General features: G+C 43.4%; 1 protein-coding gene across 5 annotated transcripts in view; it reads left to right on the forward strand.

Moving 5' to 3' along the window:
- The first annotated feature begins 1,888 nt into the window (after positions 1 to 1,888).
- LOC139561854 (neuroligin-2-like) overlaps positions 1,889 to 21,466 on the forward strand; it is a 290,221-nt gene continuing 270,643 nt past the window's right edge. For 4 of the 5 annotated variants that reach the window (XM_071379172.1, XM_071379171.1, XM_071379174.1 and 1 more), the window contains exon 1: positions 1,889 to 2,858. The gene's annotated coding sequence lies outside the window, so the exon portion shown is untranslated. The remainder of the gene's footprint in view (positions 2,859 to 21,466) is intronic. The other variant, XM_071379173.1, reaches the window with a different exon arrangement.

The raw sequence follows: 21,466 nt of genomic DNA on the forward strand, positions 1-21,466 counted from the left end.
TATGGTTATGGTTAGGTTTGTGTTTGTCTGTGTTGGGTTCGGGGTGTGTGTGTGTGTGTGTGTGTGTGTGTGTGTGTGTGTGTGTGTGTGTGTGTGTGTGTGTGTGTGTGTGTGTGTGTGTGTGTGTGTGTGTGTGTGTGTGTGTGTGTGTGTGTGTGTGTGTGTGTGTGTGTGTGTGTGTGCGTGTGTGTGTGTTGGTGTGTGGTTAGCTGTGTTTGTGTCCATCACTGTTGTTCATCAGAGGGGAACGGTGGAGGGTATGGTATAGCAAAGGAGGGGAGGTGTTTTAATATAGGGGCGGGGGGGGGGGCTCAGCTGTCAGCTATTCAGCTATCTCTGGTGGTCCATTACCTCTGATGGCTGCCCTGGGTCTATCACGGGGTGTGTGTATGTGTCCATGTTTGTGTGTCTGACGTAGGTTTTTGTGTGTGTACTGTGTGTATAGGTGTTTGTGTTTGTTTGTGTCCATGTGTGTGTGGTTAAGTGTGTGTCCCCTCCCTCCCCTATGTGAACTAGCTAGGTGACCTGATGAAATGTCACTGGGGAATATCCATCCAACACATCCAACGCCTATAAACAATTTGTCTTGATGGTGGAGATAACCGTGTCAGTCGACCTGTCCCCCTCTCTATCTCTGTCGTGTCTCTTTTCCTCCCTGGTGGGTTGAGATGGAGAGGAGGTGAGGTGAGAGAACAGAACATCCACCAACATCTGTCGACTCAAGGTTGTAGCCGGGTGTAGCTCTCTCTTATTGTATAAAATGAGTCTGCAGGTAGCCTACAGTGCTTTATTACTTCTTATGAGCATGTATGAGCCTTTACATAGTCTCAGAATTAGACATCAGAGTGACACAAATATTGATTGTTCATTTAGTTGCCATTGCCTCTATCAGAATGTATAATGTAAAGATGGGGACGGATGAACCTGACTGACATTGAAGTGTTCTCTCTCAGGTAATATTTGGCAGGCTTTAGCCGTCTCCGTGTCATGGGAATCATTTTGGAGACTTTTCATGCCAGATGTTTGGCTGTGTTACTAGATTAAGAGGCATGTGCTTCTGTTGCACTACGCTCTTAGAAAAAAGTTTTCCAAAAGGGTTCTTTGGCTGTCCTCATTGGCAAACCCTTTTTGGTTCCACGTAGAACCTATTTTGGTACCAGGTAGAACCCTTTTGGGTTCCATGTTGAACCCTCTGTGGAAAGGGTGGGGCACACTTCCACTCCCAAAAGGGTTCTACCTGGAACCAAAAAGGGTTATTCAAAGGGTTCTCCTATGGGGACAGCCGGAGAACCATTTTAGGTTCTAGATAGCACCTTTTTTTCTAAGAGTGTAGATCCAATAGAACAGGTGCAACAACATCATCAATGATGTGACTGTAGATGGGCTACAGTAGATCCAGTCACTGTGTAATAGTGAGGTTTTCCCCCACAGAAAAACAGAGAAAAATGGATGGAATAGACAGACAGATATAAAACTAGTGATGGGACAGCATGCATCCCATTGAGATTACGCAGGCTGACGTTTAATGTCACAAGTCTTGTCCTGTAGGCAGAATTTAGTGATTTCCCATTAGATAGGCCAGCTGAAAAATATAAATTGCCTATATGTAGAAATGAATGAAAACAAAAATGTGCTTCGTGGTCTTAATTTAAGGTTAGGGGTAGGCTTAAAATCAGATGTTATGACATTGTGACTGTGCTAGCTAGTGACCTCTGAGCAAAGCTGCCTCCAGAACAAGATTCATGACTATAACCTGCGGAGATGACTTATCCCATGGAGAGGAATGGGGGCTATAAAATGGGTTTGTATCGCTTTAACATTCTTTGACGTCACCCTGATGCAGATTTCACCGGCGAAGGAGGACACTGATGTGAAAGGAGTTAGACCGACAAAAAAAAGTACCAACATGATTTAGACTCTTCTGTAGTCTGCTTAACGGAGGGGGAATGGGTAGGCTAGTGGCGCCCGCTATTTTGGAAGAGAGGATTTTCGTCCGTTTGAACCAGTAATACTGTACAGAGATGCCAATACATATGATGGGGTAAAGATAAAACATTCGAAAAGAGCAGCAACAATCTGTATTCTGGAGGGCCGGAGAGCACGTAGGGATGCTCGAGCGTTGTCACAGCGACACAACTTGCTAGGACACTGTGCACGCGCCCCGCCGAGAGGCAGCGTGAGCGAGCTAAAGAAGCAATCGCACAAGCGCAGCATCTTTTCGGTGCATGGCTATAACGGGTCGGAGGGGAATCAGGGAAAACCACCGCTATTACCCAGAGACGAAGCAGGCAAGCACCACCATGATTCAAATCGTCCTCGCTATTTAAACTGTCGTTTGAGCTATCCTCTCCATCCACAAAGGGCAAGCGGGGATGTTTTTTTTTTGGTTGAAATTCAACCTGCTTGCAAAATCACTGTTGCCAATTTATGTAGACGAGGATTTAGACTAGATATCGTTTCGTTGTCAACAAATGAGATATAAAGATATATATAGAGACTCGTCAGATGAAAAGCCACCGCTGGAAGAATTATTCCAAAATCAGTTTACATGCCTTCATCTCGTGTGTAATGCGCCTCACGCAGCAATAGGCTTTATTTGTTAGTAGCCTTTTCCTTTCCTTTCGTCGTTGACTCCTTGTCCCTCATCAGAATGTGGTAGCCTGGTCAATCTACCGGGATTGAGCGGGTGTTGTCGGTAAACAGAACCTGCGAAGCTTTCTAAAACCGTCTCCTTCTCCAAAGGACTATGCTTCAATATTTCCCCATCTAGAGGAACGTTGTGACAGCGATCTAGAAGTCAAAGAGGATTCCTTTTGAAAACCCCTTGGAATCTTGCTACCCTTTAGACCACATAACAGGTAAGCACACCGCTCTCTCGGTTGTCGAGAATTTAGGAATTATTTCCATATTTCACAGAAAACGTGAATAAAACAAGCGATTCGTTTGCTTGTAATTACAATGTAATTAGGCTACATACATGTTTATTTGTCCCGTCCTTTCATGTTGGGTAGCAAATAGCATTAGAATGCCTTTGCAATCTCACTGATAGTTCTCACTGATAATCTCTCAATGATAACTCTCGTTTGAAGCTTTGCCTTCGAACCTGTTGTTAATGATTGCATGCTGTGGCGTTAACACTATGATGGGCTACACCCCCAACAAGCAACCAGTTCAAAGCTTTTGCTTTTGAGCCACCTTTTCCTGATAATGGTGCGGTCAGGGAATACATATCCTCTTTTTTTTTAAATAAGGACTGAATTCAAACTCTCTTTCGGTGGTCTCTCCACATATGTAGATGTTGCCAGTTTGTGGTGCCATTGGAGGTTAGCCTCAAGTAGATTTATATCAAACCACCCAAAGCCTTTAGACAGCATTAGCATTTCAACCACACATTTATTTGTCTATAGAATGTTTCACAAATATTAACAGATCAAGTCAAGCTTTAATACCTCTATTATGCTATTTCCTCTGATTTTCTAATGATTTCCATTCATTACAATGTTTTAATGTTGTAGTGCATGGTTTATGGGTGAAATGGTGCCATTGTACCCCCTCCCCCCCCCCCCCCCCAAAGAGAGTTTCCAATGCAACCTATCTATCTGAGCATCTTATGTGTCAAGGGGTAGATAGCTATCCCCGACAGGAAACGCCATGCCTGTGAGGACATATGTCTCTCACACACACTGACTGCAAAGAATGGGCCACATTTATATGCGGGGCTGGTATGGAGGGCATTCCAAGATCCATCCAGTTGATGGTAGAATTCAACAGAGACAAGAAGACCTCTGTTCTTATCAGCCCAGGAGGATGGGCACACACGCACACGCGCATACACACACTATCATGCACACACTCTATCACGCACACACACACACACACACACACACACACACACACACACACACACACACACACACACACACACACACACACACACACACACACACACACACATTCTTAGGCACACACACGCACACACACCCGAACACACACATACACTCTGGCTGCACAGAGCTCTGTGGTTGCCCTATATAGCAGTTATTATGGATAGCTCTGTTTACCAGGGGGAAACTATTTAATGGATGCGAGAAATGTGTTGTGGGACTCTGTCCTTGTGCTGAATAGATGTTGTCACAGAGAGTTGTCTCGCTCTCTACTGGGAGCAAGATGGAAGGAGAAGTTGTGTGTGTGTGTGTGTGTGTGTGTGCAGGTTGTAGTGGCAGCCTAATCACTAGAAATAGACTTCGCTTTCGGATATTTGAAAAGGTCCTGAGAACGTCAATACACTATATGCCTTCCTCGGTGCTTACTAAAAAAAAGAAAAACCATTACCCAGCACTGGGCGCAAACATGTGATTCCCTGGAGCCGAAACGCGTTGCTCAGACCACTGCGCCCCCGCAGGTCACAATGCTCTAGCAAGCAGTGAAAATACTTGATGATACTTGATTATATGAGGTTGGTTGGTTTGCAGAGCCTTCCCCAAACTATAGCCCTAACTTCAACCACTCGAAATGAATGTCTAAACTGTTAACCTTTGAGTCATTTATGTTTTAACCCTGTAACCATGCGGAATTAACTCGGTAACCACGCTGAATTAATGCGTCAAAAATAGACGTTTATCCATAATACATCGAATTTCGAAGGGAAACTAAGAGATCTTGTTGGCAGTGGTGTTTGTGTGTGCGTGTTTGCGTGTTTGCGCTCTTGCGTGTGTGTATGCACGTGAGGTGAGGAAGTGCGTGTGCGTGAGTGTGTGTGTGTGTGTGTATGTGAAGCTCATTGCTCTGCAGCAGCATGTCTTGTTTATTTGTATGGCAACAGTGGATCCATGTGCTGTAATTGATTCACAATGGGCCCGCTAAACATGGGAGACAGGTGGTCTTGTTAAGGAGACCTATACCAACCTACCCGCCATGCTGTGATGTGCGCGTGTTTGTGTGTGAGTCTGTTTTCAATGTTCTTTGCCATGCATGTGTCTGTGTGCTTGTGCGTGTGCTTCTGTGTCTCTTTCGAGTGTGTGTATGTTGTTATCAAAGTTATTGTGCGTGTGCATGTGTGAGTACGTGCTCTCAGACTCCCAACACAGACACAAGCCCAGGTTAGACGGAGACGGAGGGAGGTCCATGCAGGTGGAGGCAGATGGGCTGAGATGTTCAGTGTGCTAGATGGGAGGTCCATGCAGGCGGAGGCAGATGGGCTGAGATGTTCAGTGTGCTAGATGGGAGGTCCATGCAGGCGGAGGCAGATGGGCTGAGATGTTCAGTGTGCTAGATGGGAGGTCCATGCAGGCGGAGGCAGATGGGCTGAGATGTTCAGTGTGCTAGATGGGAGGTCCATGCAGGCGGAGGCAGATGGGCTGAGATGTTCAGTGTGCTAGATGGGAGGTCCATGCAGGCGGAGGCAGATGGGCTGAGATGTTCAGTGTGCTAGATGGGAGGTCCATGCAGGCGGAGGCAGATGGGCTGAGATGTTCAGTGTGCTAGATGGGAGGTCCATGCAGGCGGAGGCAGATGGGCTGAGATGTTCAGTGTGCTAGATGGGAGGTCCATGCAGGCGGAGGCAGATGGGCTGAGATGTTCAGTGTGCTAGATGGGAGGTCCATGCAGGCGGAGGCAGATGGGCTGAGATGTTCAATGTGCTAGATGGGAGGTCCATGCAGGCGGAGGCAGATGAGCTGAGATGTTCAGTGTGCTAGATGGGAGGTCCATGCAGATGGGCTGAGATGTTCAGTGTGCTAGATGGGAGGTCCATGCAGGCGGAGGCAGATGGGCTGAGATGTTCAGTGTGCTAGATGGGAGGTCCATGCAGGCGGAGGCAGATGGGCTGAGATGTTCAGTGTGCTAGATGGGAGGTCCATGCAGGCGGAGGCAGATGAGCTGAGATGTTCAGTGTGCTAGATGGGAGGTCCATGCAGGCGGAGGCAGATGGGCTGAGATGTTCAGTGTGCTAGATGGGAGGTCCATGCAGGCGGAGGCAGATGGGCTGAGATGTTCAGTGTGCTAGATGGGAGGTCCATGCAGGCGGAGGCAGATGGGCTGAGATGTTCAGTGTGCTAGATGGGAGGTCCATGCAGGCGGAGGCAGATGAGCTGAGATGTTCAGTGTGCTAGATGGGAGGTCCATGCAGGCGGAGGCAGATGGGCTGAGATGTTCAGTGTGCTAGATGGGAGGTCCATGCAGATGGGCTGAGATGTTCAATGTGCTAGATGGGAGGTCCATGCAGATGGGCTGAGATGTTCAGTGTGCTAGATGGGAGGTCCATGCAGATGGGCTGAGATGTTCAATGTGCTAGATGGGAGGTCCATGCAGGCGGAGGCAGAAAGGCTGAGATGTTCAAAGGCGTGTCCTAGATTGATAGCTCATCACGTGGGTCGCTAACCATTACAGATGGAGAAGGTTGTGACAGTAGAAAGTTGAAACAACCTCTGCTTCCTGGGCTGCTATTCATCCTGTTAGTGTAGCTTGGTTTTGCTGTAGTCACGTTGCTTGTGATCTCTCACAGATTCATGGTGTATCGCCAATTATGTTTCAATTTTGGATTTGATAGTAGATGGAGACCTGAATATCCATTATGTATTGATGTCAATCTTAGACGAGTTTGCTCTGCTTAATTGGCAATGTACTGTATTATATGCTCGGTTACTAGTATGTGTTATATCATGATGCAAATTGATCTACTGTTTTTAGGTTCCCTCTATAGGTATCGGACATATGGGATATTTCAAGGTGTATCCTAGTCATGGGGTGGCAGTATTTAGGCATACTTGTTGCAGGTGTTGTGCGGTTCATTGGTGAGTTTCGTCAATGGGCTGTTTAGTCTGGTAAAAGGCCCATGTCAGTTCACCGTGTGGGGTTGGAACAGTGGGCTGTTAATATCATTCTTTGTCTACCTCCTCATTTATTTGTATGTAAAGTATTCTTCTTTATCTAATTGTTTCTGACTGCAGTTGAACCACTTCACGCTCCATTTTAGTACGCTGGGTGAAAAGTGTCCATATCAAGGGATGTCCATATGACACGTTATTGATATTCTAGAGCAGTGGTTCCCAAACTTTTTATAGTCCCGTACCCCTTCAAACATTCAACCTCCAGCTGCGTACCCCCTCTAGCACCAGGGTCAGCACACTCTCAAATGTTGTTTTTTGCCATCATTGTAAGCCTGCCACACACACACTATACAATACATTTATTAAATATTAGAATTAGTGTGAGTTTTTGTCACAACCCGGCTCGTGGGAAGTGACAAAGAGCTCTTATAGGACCAGGGCACAAATAATAATATAATAATGATCAATGATTTTGCTCTTTATTTAACCATCTTACATATTAAACCTTATTTGTTCATCAACAATTGTGAAGACCTCACCACGGGTTAATGAGAAGGGTGTGCTTGAAAGGATGCACATAAATCTGCAATGTTGGGTTGTATTGGAGAGTCTCAGTCTTCAATCATTTTCCACACACAGTCTGTGCCTGTATTTAGTTTTCATGCTCGTGAGGGCCGAGAATCCACTCTCACATAGGTACGTGGTTGCAAAGGGCATCAGCGTCTTAACAGCACGATTTGCCAAGGCAGGATACTCTGAGCGCAGCCCAATCCAAAAATATGGCAGTGGCTTCTGATTAAATTCAATTTTCACAGAACCGCTTGTTTCAATTTCGATGAGGCTCTCTTGTTCAGATATCAGGAAGTGGACTGGAGGCAGGGCATGAAAGGGATAACGAATCCAGTTGTTTGTGTCATCCATTTAGGGAAGTACCTGCGTAATTGCGCACCCAACTCACTCAGGTGCTTCGCGATATCACATTTGACATTGTCCATAAGCTTGAGTTAATTTGCACACAAAAAATCATACAGTGATGGAAAGGCCTGTGTGTTGTCCTTGTTAATGCAGACAGAGAAGAGCTCCAACTTCTTAATCATAGCCTCAATTTTGTCCCACAGATTGAATGTAGTTGCGGAGAGTCCCTGTAATCCTAGATTCAGATCATTCAGGCGAGAAAAAACATCACCCAGATAGGCCAGTCGTGTGAGAAACTCGTCATCATACAAGCTGTCAGACAAGTGAAAATGATGGTCAGTAAAGAAAACTTTAAGCTCGTCTCTCAATTTAAAAAATGTGATGAAAAAAAAAAGTAAATGTGGATCACATTTTTTGGGGGCATACCCTTGACGGAATTGCGCGTACCCTACCCCAGTTTGGGAAAACCTTTTCTACAGAATACAAACCATTTCCAATGCATATTTAGATTTTTGTGGCTATGCACCATATCCTGACAAATTCTGAATCCAGTTGTGTCTTGATGTGTCTCTCTTCATGCTGACAAATACTGACAGTCTACATCTATGTTTTCTCAGCACATTCAAGATTTGAAGATATATTTATTCCAGATATGCTTCTCTTGGCTGAGGTCCATATCCAGATCTTGATATGCTTTTTGATATGCTGAAAATAAGGACCTTTTCTGATGCATTTCTGACTTTTCAGCTCAATAATTTCATGCACAAATCATTTTCGGATTCCCTCGGGATATCATACATGGTATGGCCGGATATTGACTCATTAAATATCCTAAGATAGGCCTGTGCGGACATCTTATTTTCTCTATATGATGACAAATACTGACAGTAGGCCTACATGTACCAAACCAAAATATAAATGCAACACGCAACAATTTCTGAGATTTTACTGAGTTACAGTTCATATAAAGAAATCGTTCAATGTAAATAAATAAATTAGGCCCTAATCAATGGATTTCACCTGACTGGGAATACTGATATGCATCTGTTGGTCACAGATACTTTAAGAGAAAGATAGGGGCGTGGATCAGAAAACCAGTCAGTATCTGGTGTGCATTCAAATTGCCATTGATAAAATGCAATTATGTTCATTGTCCGTAGCTTATGCCTGCCCATCCCATAACCCCACCGCCATCTTGGGGCACTCTGTTCACAACGTTGACATCAGCAAACCGCCCGCCCACACAACGCCATACACGTGGTCTTCGGTTGTGAGGCCGGTTGGACTTACTGCCAAATTCTCTAAAATGACTTTGAAGGTGGCTTATGGTCGAGAAATGAACATTAAATTATCTGGCAAAGCTCTGGTCTACATTCCTGCAGTCAGCAGGAGTGGCTTTTTAATGTCCCCAGCACAAGGATCACCTGTGTAAGGATCATGATATTTGTGACTCGTTTCAGGTAACTAGGCATATGTTGCGCGTCACTACTTCACAGGAGAGCCATTTGAACGTAAACTTAAAAAGAAATAATCTAAATTTGTTTTTTGGCAGAAATGCCTTCTGGACCATGTGAACTTTCGTGTTCCTTAATAACAAATGTGTGTGCCATCTGTAAATACGAATACAATTGTTCAATTTACAAGCCTAGTTGGTTAAGCCATGGAAAAATCCGGCAACCTTCCCGCTAGCCATGATTGGCTGAGATAATGAGTGTGCTGGACATGCCGAGAGATGAGTTCGGATTGGTCTGCCATGTAGCTCGCTTCTGTCTATATGAGCTGGTCAGTATGTGTAGGTAATCCTTTCTAACGCAGCTTTTTAAAAAGATGTCTCGTAGTAAAATGGCAAAAGTGTTGCTTTCCACTTTCTGGAGGACTGTGTTTTGAAATCAGTGGAATTAGAGTATGATAACTAAGGAAATGGAGCAGATTCTGGCGTATGATTGCAAATATGTAGACAGAGTCGAGAAGGTTGTTGTATAAAACACCTGTCTCTGCATTACATCTTCAAACTAAGGTTAACCATGGCATCAGTGACAGAGAGGGAGAAGCATCCATCCATGTATACGGGTAAGAGATTCTAGCTCGCTATATTTTCAGATATTACACATTTCAAATTTTGGCAAAGTCTTTTTCATTTCAAGTTAAAATGTGCTGTTAGCTAGCTAACTAATGTTAGCTGGCAGGCTAGCTAGCTAACGTTACGTGTATGATCTGTGTAGTAATATTATTCGTATCTCAGAGCCATTTGCATTGCTAGTTATAGCCTAATGTTATCTAGCTAACATTGAACCTGGTTGGTTAGCTACCTGCAGATTCATACAGAGTAGTAACGTTATGAGTTGGGATTATGGTTAATTGTTTAGCTAGCTAGCTACATGTCTTAACAAAAGACTCCAATATGCAAATAACTATTTCAATAGAATGTTTATGATGTCAGTGTAACGCTCTTCCACTTCGTCCTCCTCATCAGACGAGGAGAGGCGAGAAGGATCGGATGACCAAAACGCAGCGTGGTAATTTGACATTATATTTATTTAAAGAAAAGACGAAAAAACACGGAAACACTTTAACCAACTACAAAACAACAAACTAAGTAGACAGACCTTGACTTACGAACTTACATACAACGAAGAACGCACGAACAAGTACAGACTACAAATAAATGAACGAACGAACGATACAGTCCCGTATGGTGCAATAACGACACAGACACAGGAGACAACCACCCACGACAAACAATGTGACAACACCTACCTTAATATGATTCTCAATCAGAGAAGATGAAAACCACCTGCCTCTAATTGAGAACCATATCAGGTCACCCATTAAACCAACATAGAAACACATAACATAGAATGCCCACCCACACTCACGCCCTGACCGACTAACACATACAAAAACAACAGAAAACAGGTCAGGAACGTGACAGTCAGTGTGTCAACTGTCGATAGACGTAGTTGGTAAATTCGCTCTGGCTATCTACTCCGATTTCAGAGCATGAATATGTCAGTAAACGTTGGCAAAAAAGTGTAATACAATTTTTGCCAGCAGCACAGTTAGTCACCAACGTTCTGGATAACTTAAAAACAGCCTAACCAGTTCTGCTAGGGCGAGTAAAATGGTCAAAGTGAGGTGTTCTCACATTTGTGTCGAAGTAGCTAGAAAGCTATTCAACGTTAGCCAGTAAGCTTGGGTGCTTGATTGTGAGGTCAGAACGCTCGGATCAACTCTACTCCTTGGTCAGAGCGTCCAGTTTTTCAAGGGCCATTTTCTCAAAATTTAGCTTACAAGTTGATCAACTTTCAAAGCAGAATTACTTTCCCATTGTTCCTCAACTGTAGTGTATGAAATACCATTTTATAGCTCTGATGTAAAAAACACAATTTCAAATGTTGCTGCATTAGATCGAATCGAGCCGGTTGGTCACATTTAATCAGCTTCTTGATAAGCCACACCTGTCAGCTGGATGGATTACCTTGACAAGGGAGAAATGTTGACTAACAGGGTTGTAAACAAGCTTTATGTGCATATGGAACATTTCTGGAACCTTTTTTTTTAGCTCATGAAACATGGGACCAACACTTTACATGTTGTGTTTATCATTTTGTTCAGTGTAGTATATTTTCTTAGCACATACAATGCATATGCTCTTGATTGTGGTCCATATCAGGATCTTTTTTGAGAACATGCACAATTATTTCACAAATATTAAATCCATTTCATTCTTTCAGACACTAGCTATAATTTTTGTATTTTTTCTGGATAAAGACACGTGCAAAACATAAGGTGAAAGCACTGTAAGTGGTAGCCTACCAACAAGAATCACACATTTTCTGCTGTAGCGTTCCAACTGTCATTATTTTATTTGGCCTCCACAAATGAGTGTGTAAACAGTGTGTGGTCAAGCTGACAACTGGAGAAACAAAGAAGTGAAAAGCTGTTCAGAAAATACCTTAAGAAGTTAACACTAAAGTAAGTAGCTAATTTGAGATGTTTTATTTATCTATGACTAGAATCAAGAACGTTAGATACTTTGGCCAGCAACCAGTAGGGCTAGCTAGCTAGGTTTCATAGGGGGTAAACTGGTATCTTAGCTAGATAACAAATAACGAAATAGCCTTTCCTTCAAGGATTTTTTTTACCCCCTGTAAAGCCTCAAGGTAAAAGTTAACATTTTAAAATTGTATTACTGGTTAATATAAGCTAGCTAACTAACTTAGCTAGCTAACTAGCAACTTGTCTAGCTAAATAGCTTGTTCCAGTTAGTTTTCTCGTCATAAATTAAAAAGTTAGAGTAGCTACCTTGTGCTATGTTTATGTGAAATGACAATATTTTCTTGTAATGTCGACACAATTTTCATTCATGATTTATACATTGACCGTTTGGAGTGGATCACAGACCAACACTACCATCACTCTAGACTACGAGGGACCGCCACTGACAACCCAATCTGCACCCATTGCATCCATCGTCCATAACAAACAGGGCAGGCAGGGGTATTGAGGGTGTGGACCTTTTATTTTCTGTTAGATTGGCCTACGTTTGTATCTTTACAGAAAACACGTGTTGTGATGGAGCTCTGGAGTTGCAATGCTGCATTTTTTTAACAGCATTCCACTGATTTCAACTCTGTCAACTTTTTTTGTGACAACAACACTGTTGATCACCGTTTTTTCTGATGACAGTGATGGGGGAAGACTACAATGTCTGGTTCAATGAAAATGTTTTCACCTAAATCGGGGATTTCCTCATCGTCTGATTCATTTTCAGAGTCAGGGATGGCACGATCGTCCTCCAGAAAGTAGTCCATCACATATTCTTCCCACTGATCTTTGTCGATAGCGCTATTAACATCAGGGCAGCAATGCATGATATCTTTAAAAAAAAGCTGCGTTAGAAAGGATTATCCACACATTTATTTCACCTTTATTTAACCAGGTAGGCTAGTTGAGAACAAGTTCTCATTTGCAACTGCGACCTGGCCAAGATAAAGCAAAGCAGTTTGACACATACAACAACACAGAGTTACACATGGAATAAACAAACATACAGTCAATAATACAGTAGAAAACGTCTATATACAGTATGTGCAAATGAAGTAGGATAAGGGAGGTAAGGCAATAAATAGGCCGTGGTGGCGAAGTAATTACAATATGGCAATTAAACACTGGAATGGTAGATGTGCAGAAGATGAATGTGCAAGTAGAGATACTGGGGTGCAAAGGAGCAAGATAAATAAATAAATACAGTATGGGTATGAGGTAGTTGGATGGGCTATTTACAGATGGGCTATGTACAGGTGCAGTGATCTGTGATACTGAGTAGCTCATGTTATAGACAGAAGCATGCTACATGGCAGACCAATCCGAACTCATCTCTCAGCATGTCCACCCCATCCATTATCTCAGCCAATCATGGCTAGCGGGAAGGTTCCTGTATTTTTCTGTGACTAAACCAACTAGGTTCGTAATTTTATTCGTATTTACAGATGACATACAAGTTTGTTATTATGGCAAATGAAAGTTCACATGTTCCAGAAGGCATTTCTGCCCCACCCAAAAAACAAAAAACAAAGGAAAAACCCCCGTTAAAATGCCTCTCCTGTGAAGTAGTGATGTGCGACATTTATTTATTTATTTTATTTCACCTTTATTTAACCAGGTAGGCAAATTGAGAACACGTTCTCATTTACAATTGCGACCTGGCCAAGATAAAGCAAAGCAGTTCGATACATACAACAACACATAGTTACACATGGAGTAAAACAAACATACAGTCAATAATACAGTGAAAAATAAGTCTATATACAATGTGAGCAAGTGAGGTGAGATAAGGGAGGTGAAGGCAAACAAAATATATATAAAAATAAATAAAAATATAAAAAGGCCATGGTGGCGAAGTAAATACAATATAGCAAGTAAAAAAAAACACTGGAATGGTTGGTTTGCAGTGGAAGAAAGTGCAAAGTAGAGATAGAGATAATGGGGTGCAAAGGAGCAAAAATAAATAAATGAATACAGTAGGTAAAGAGGTAGTTGTTTGGGCTAAATTATAGATGGGCTATGTACAGGTGCAGTAATCTATGAGCTGCTCTGACAGCTGGTGCTTAAAGCTAGTGAGGGAGATAAGACATACGCATAGCTCCTTGAAACAGGTCACATACCCTTTCCAAAGGTAGAACATTCTACAAATATGTAAGCGGGTGCGTGTCTTGACTCATACGGTAGCAGGGAGACTTCTGAGGTCCGGATCAGAAGCATGTAGAAACTGTCCTATTACGGAGAATATCCAAGCTCCGTATATGAAATTAAGGACATGCGTTTCTGGAGAATGTCTACTCCTTATATCGAATAAAATGTCAGATATCTGGATATACAGATACATATATCCCCTGATATTGGCCCTTTTCGCCCAGTGGTGTATAGACGTTTGGACATGATTTTGCACTTCAACCTGGGTTTCCAACGGAGTTAAAACTGCTAGGTTGCGTCTGAAATGGCACCCGATTCCTTACACAGTGCCTTATGGGCATGGTCAAAAGTAGTGCACTACATCAGGAATAGGGTGCCTTAACAGACACATCCCACTCTCTCTACAGGACCCTTTTGTCACACGTATTCTTCATCGTTTATTTTCTTTACTCCTTCATCTAAAGACTCAATTTATTTGGTTGAAAGGATCTGTCAGCTGTGTTTGTCTGTGTGTGGGTGTGTGTTTGTGTGAGTGAGAGAGAGAGAAGAGTAGTTGTTACCATGGAAGCACCTTTTTTGACTGATAGCTGGACTGGTCAGTTTCTTCCTGGGTGTTTTTTTGTTTTGATTGTTGGTAGTGTATGCAGCATTTGAATTATGGGTGCCAATGGGCACTGGACACCTCCATAGCAGATATGGGAAACGTCACATGTACTACATATAGGGCTATATGGGCACCCTCATTGTCCCTCCAACTATTTCAAGGCCACCCCTGAGACACAGTGTAACTATAATTCCAATCCTCAGTATACTGTTGTCTATGTGTGTATCCATGTCACACTGCTAGGGATATGATGTGCCAAAATCATTGAAGGATATTGAAAATGTAAAAACAGCTGTTTGAGATGGTATTTCTTTTCCTGTTGAGGACCTTGGTCATCATGATGTGGTTTGTTTGGCTCTTCATATTCTGACTGTGTCTAGTGTCTCTATCTTCCACAGTGCCACCACTCTGCATTGCCCAGGCCTGTTGAGAAGGTATCTTCATTCCCAGGGAGAGAGTGAGAGCTGGAGAGAGAGAGAGTGAAGATGTAGCCTTCATATGCTCAACAGGGGTGGCCGTCAATTCCAGAAGATAGTCGATTCACACTCTTTAAATGTGAGAATTGAGAATCAACTTCTTCCAATAACTAACAATTGATTCCTATCATTTTTCACTAAATTACACGTTATTTTCCCGACTCAGAAACATCCAAGTGCTAAGTCCATCACTCCCATTGCTTAGTGTTGATTCCTATAATTTTTTGGTGTTGGTATACATTGGCTTACATGTTATTTTCTGGAGTCTGATACATCCAGTAATCAGTCAGTTCTTCTCATTCTCAGACCTTTCCGCCAGTCTCCCCCAAAATGCGGTGCGTCATCCGTTAGACGGAGGCGCCGTCCTATCACCGTCCCCAGGGCTCTCATTAAGGTGAGATCAAGGTTGAGCGCTCTGAGGTGTTAACACACACCGCTCAATGGTGTTCGCACAAAACACCACTCACTGTGATAAGGCTAGCGCTACTGACAGCCAGCTCACCAGTGACACCCAGACCACCGGCTAACACTCTCCCCCGATCAGAGAGACAGAGAGACACAAAGTCACGGACAGCCCTGATAGGCTAGCCAGATCCTTCTCAGTTTGATAAGGTGCTGTGGTGGGTTGGTTTCTCAACCAAATCCCTTTGACAATAGACATGAATACCAACATCAGAAAGAGCTAGGCATTGTGATTTGGCTATATGTGTCGGTGGATTTCAATGTGAGACTGGGAATCTTCTGAATCCAATCAACAGAATTTCAGACACCCTAACGGGATTATGGATAGATATGTAGCAGCCCACATCCTGATTTGTTGGCCGACATTTCCTGCTCGTCGGCCAATCAAACTGATCGACTGGTCGTCCCGATCGCATTGTCACAGTATGATGCAGTTTATCCTTATGGATGATAATTGATTCCCTGTGTGTGTGTGTGTTTATTACTTTCTACCTGCTTTACTGTAGTAGGGTCTTTGGACTATCTAATGCCCTCTGCTCCTGTTTTGGAACCAACGTGGATTTAACTTCTCTGGGATATGTGGGACGGTAGCGTCCCACTTGGCCAAAAGCCAGAAAAAATGTCGTGCGCCAAATTCAAATATATTACTATAAAAATCAATCTTTCATGAAATCACACATGAAAGACAACAAAGTAAAGCTACACATGTTGTGAATCCAGCGAACATGTCTGATTTCAAAAAGGATTTACGGGGAAAGCCCACCAAACAATTATGTTAGCTCAGTACATAGCCACAGAAAAACAGCCATTTTCCCAGCAAAAGATAGTAGTCACAAAAAGCAGAAATGGAGATAAAATTAATCACTAACCTTTGATGATCTTCAACAGGTGACACTCATAGGACATCGTGTTACACAATACATTTATATTTTGTTCGATAATGTGCATATTTATATCCACAAATCTCGGTTTACATTGGCGCCATGTTCAGAAATGCCTCCAAAATATCAGGAGAAATTGCAGAGAGCCACATCAAATAACAGAAATACTCATCATAAACTTTGATGAAAGATACATGTTTTACATAGAATTAAAGATACACTTGTTCTTAATGCAACCGCTGTGTCAGATTTCAAAAAAACTTTACGGAAAAAGCAAACCATGCGATAATCTGAGACGGCGCTCAGATAAAAACAACATTTCTCCGCCATGTTGGAGTCACCAGAAATACGAAATGACATCATAAATATTCCCTTACCTTTGATCATCTTTATCAGAATGCACTCCCAGGAATCCTAGTTCCACAATAAATCATTGTTTTGTTCGATAATGTCCATTATTTATGTCCAAGTAGCTACGTTTGTTAGCACGTTTAGTACGCATATCCAAAACGCTCGTGCAGGTCCAGGCAAACTTCGGATGAAAACTTCAAAAAGTTATATTACAGGTCGAATACACTTGTCAAACTAAGTATAGAATCAATCTTTAGGATGTTGTTTTCATAAATATTCAATAACGTTCCAACCGGAGAATTCCTTTGTGTCTATAGAAGTTATGGAACGCAAGTCGATATCATGTGGAATGCGCATGACCAGGACCTGGCACTCTCCCATCTCCTATCCCACTGGGATTTAAATAGGCGATGAGTTGAAAATCGACCAGCCTCAGAATTCTCACTTCCTGTTTGGATTTTTTCTCAGGTTTTTGCCTGCCATATGAGTTCTGTTATACTCACAGACATCATTCAAACAGTTTTAGAAACTTCAGAGTGTTTTCTATCCAATAGTAATAATAATATGCATATATTAGCATCTGGGACAGAGTAGGAGGCAGTTCACTCTGGGCACGCTATTCATCTAAAGTGAAAATGCTGCCCCCTATCCCTAAAAAGTTAACGAGTCCGACGAGAAGGATATACTGCCAAATCCCCGTCGTTTGCGTGAAGAAAACACAGAGGAAAAGAGGACGCAGATCGGGCTGCCTTTTGAGAATCCGTAGGCGAGCATGTAAACTCCCACTGCCATCCGTCCTACTTGCTAACAAGTAGTTAAAATAAAATTGATGACCTACAATTACGATTATCCAACCAACGGGACATTAAGAACTGTAATATCTAAAGTTTTACATAGTTGGGGATGTACGATGACACGGATAATATAGAGCTGGCTGGATTTTCCATGCACCGGCAGAATAGAAAAGCTACATCTGGTAAGACAAGGGGTGAGGGTGTGTGTCTTTTTGTCAATAACAGCTGGTGCACGATGTCTAATATTAAAGAAGTCTCGAGGTATTGCTCGCCTGAGGTAGAGTACATTATGAAAAGCTGTAGACCACAATATCTACCAAGAGAGTTCTCATCTATATTATTCGTAGTCGTCTATTTACCACCACAGACCGATGCTGGGACTAAGACCGCTCTCAACCAACTCTATAAGGCCATAAGCAAACAAGAAAATATGCTCATCCAGAAATCCGACCATAATTCTATCCTCCTGATACCTGCTTACAAGTAAACACTAAAGCAGGAAGTACCAGTGACTTGCTCAATACGGAAGTGGTCAGATGACGTGGATGCTACACTACAGGACTGTTTTGCTAACACAGACTGGAATATGAAAGAAACCCTAGACCCACTCCAATTCGCATACCCCCCCAACAGATCCACAGATGACACAATCTGAATTTCACTCCACACTGCCCTTTCCCACCTGGACAAAAGGGACACCTATGTGAGAATGATGTTTATTGACTACTGTTTATTGACTACAGCTCAGCATTCAACACCATAGTTCCCACGAAGCTCATCACTAAGCTAAAGACCCTGGGATAAACACCTCCCTCTGCAACTGGATCCTGGACTTCCTGACGGGCCACCCCCAGGTGATAAGGGTAGGCAACAACACGTCTGCCACGCTGATCCGCAAAACTGGGGCCTCTCAGTGGTGTGTACTTAGTCCCCTCCTGTACTCCCTGTTCACCCACGACTGCATGGCCAAACACGATTCCAGAACTATCATTAAGTTTGCCGACAACACAATAGTGGTAGGCCTGATCACCGACAACGATTAGACAGCCTATAGGGAGGAGGTCAGAGAACTGGCAGTGTGGTGCCAGGACAACAACCTCTCCCTCAATGTGAGCAAGACAAAGGAGCTGACTGTGGACTACAGGAAAAGGCGGGCCGAACAAGCCCCCATTAACATCGACGGGGCTGAAGTGGAGCGGGTCGAGAGTTTCAAGTTCCTTGGTGTTCACATCACCAACGAACTAGCATGGTCCAAACACACCAAGACAGTCGTGAAGAGGGCACGACAAAACCCTTTTCCCCCTCAGGAGACTGAAAAGATTTGTCATGGATCCCCAGATCCTCAAACATTTCTACAGCTGCACCATCGGGAGCATCCTGACCGGTTGCGTCACCGCCTGGTATGGCAACTGCCCGGCATCTGACCGTAAGGCGCTACAGAGGGTAGTGTATACGGCCCAGTACATCACTAGGCCCAAGCTTCCTGCCATCCAGGACCTATATAATAGGCGGTGTCAGAGGAAAGCCCAAAAAATTGTCAGAGACTCCAGTCACCCAAGTCGTAGACTATTTTCTCTGCTACCTCATGGCAAGCGGTACCGAAGTGCCAAGTCTAGGACCAAAAGCCTCCTTAACAGCTTTTTTCCCCAAGCCATAAGACTGCTGAACAATTTATCAAATGGCCACCGGACTATTACATTGACCCCCCCTCCATTTGTTTGTACACTGCTGCTACTCGCTGTTTATTATCTATGCATATTCACTTCACCCCTACCTACATACAGTATATAAATTACCTCAACTAACCTGTACCCCCACACTGACTCTGTACCGGTACCTCTTGTATATAGCCTCGTTATTGTTATGTTATTGTGTTTCTTTTTATACATTTTTTTATAATTTTTTACTTTAGTTTATTTGGTAAATATTTATTTATTTTATTTGGTAAATACTCTTCTTGAACTGCACTGTTGGTTAACGGCTTGTAAGTATTTCACGGTAAGGTCTACACTTGTTTTATTCGGCGCATGTGACAAATAAAGTTTAATTTGATTTAAACACCGTTTTGCAAAGAGGAGAGGGGAGGCAGAGAGAGGGAGAGAGCCGTGAGAGTGGAGAGAGAGAGGTGAGAGAGAGCAGAGAAAGAGGAATATAGTGTGGTGAGGATTATCACTCTTATGTATAATGATGTGGGTTGTTACTTTCAGACACACACAGCGACTGGAGCCAGTCTGACTCTCAGACAGTCTAGTATAATCAGCCACTGGCATGGTAGCTCTGCTACGATGGGGAGGCTGTTAGCCATTTATTGTCCATCCATTGACATAAGTGGCTGAGGTCTTGGGTGGTTGGGTTTGAGGCATTGTCAGAGTTGTTACCTCAGACGCACACACACACACACACACACACAGCGCACACACACACACACACACACACACACACACACACACACACACACACACACACACACACACACACACACACACACACACACACACACACACACACACACACACACACACACACTAATTGTCCCACCTGAGAATGCATGGGGACCAGGTCCGCTCCCATGAGAAATATAATCACTACGCTAGCTGCTGCTAGTTGCTGTAACAAGACGAGCTGTTTCCACCTCACTGCTACTGGCTGTCCCCTGATGGATGGTCGATGAGTGGATTCCATAGGTGTGTGTTTGTCAGGAGTGTGTGTGTGTGTGTTCTATGTGTGTTTCTTGAGTGTCGCTCACTTCTTCAGGCTCACTTGAGCACTTAACCTGAGGGACTCCAAAACAAACAGAGTGTTCTAAGTGCCGCTGTACCGTATGGGGCGGCTGATGCAGTTAGGCTTGCAGAGGCTAATGCGTGGACGCTAACAGGTGTAGGATCTTAATTTGACCATGCTGTTGCAGGATAACTTTCTGCAGGACATTTTAAACCTGTAGTGTATTTGAGGTTTAAGAAGGCCTCTGAAGTTTAATTTCCACTTTGAACTTTCAGCATTGATTTTCCCTTACGAAAAATATATCAACCCCTATAAAAATGTCCAAGAATTATAATCCATATAATAATTCACATTTCCTGTTGCTGCAGGATTATTTTCCTGCTGTAGCAAACTGGCTCAAATTAAGATCCTACATCTGTACAATACACTCACAGAGACACACACACACTGACAGTCAGTTCTACGCTAGTGAGCCGACGGCGGCTCGGAGCATTGGGAAGCTGGTTAGGGAGAGAGACGGTAGCGTGACAGTGATGAACGAGTGGCAGATCGGGAGTGTCAAACTTTTGCATCGGCATCATGATGATCATCATCTCTGTTATTGCCACAATCAGCAAAGAAAACAGCAGTCCCTCAGGATGTGAGATGCACGCAAGCACACACACACACACACACACACAGACACAAGTTCATCTGATTCTGGGGAAGTATATAGAGGGCCTCATTGCTAAAATTCGGATGTATCCCTTTAATCCACCCTTCCTGCTGGACCTAAAACATTTGTAATGTATTTTTTACAAGGTTTTAGCCTCGAACCCAAATTGATATGCTTTGTTTCACCATCATTTAACTTTAGTAACGGAGTATTTAACTTTGGATTTTAGGCTAGTAAGGTTCTGCTTAGTGCCGATCCCTCATGCTAATGGCTCGGGGCTCCCGAGTAGCGCAGCGGTCTAAGGCACTGCATCTCAGTGCAAGAGGCGTTGGATGTTCGAATCCAGGCTGTATCACATCCGGCCGTGATTGGGAGTCCCATAGGGCGGTGCACAGCTGGCCCATTGTCGTCCGGGTTTGGCTGGGGTAGGCCGAAAGGTAAAGGCTTGCTGGTGTCGACCCCCTAATGTACAGCATTTAGGGAGCTAGCCTCAGATCACATGCTAATGCTAGTCATTAATGAGCAGTGAGATTGCTTTCCCTGCTCTATGCGCTAGCTAGCGCCTAGCAGTTAGCGACCTTCGTT

This window comes from Salvelinus alpinus, chromosome 31 (assembly GCF_045679555.1).
Source record: "Salvelinus alpinus chromosome 31, SLU_Salpinus.1, whole genome shotgun sequence".
Taxonomy (NCBI): Eukaryota; Metazoa; Chordata; class Actinopteri; order Salmoniformes; family Salmonidae; genus Salvelinus; species Salvelinus alpinus.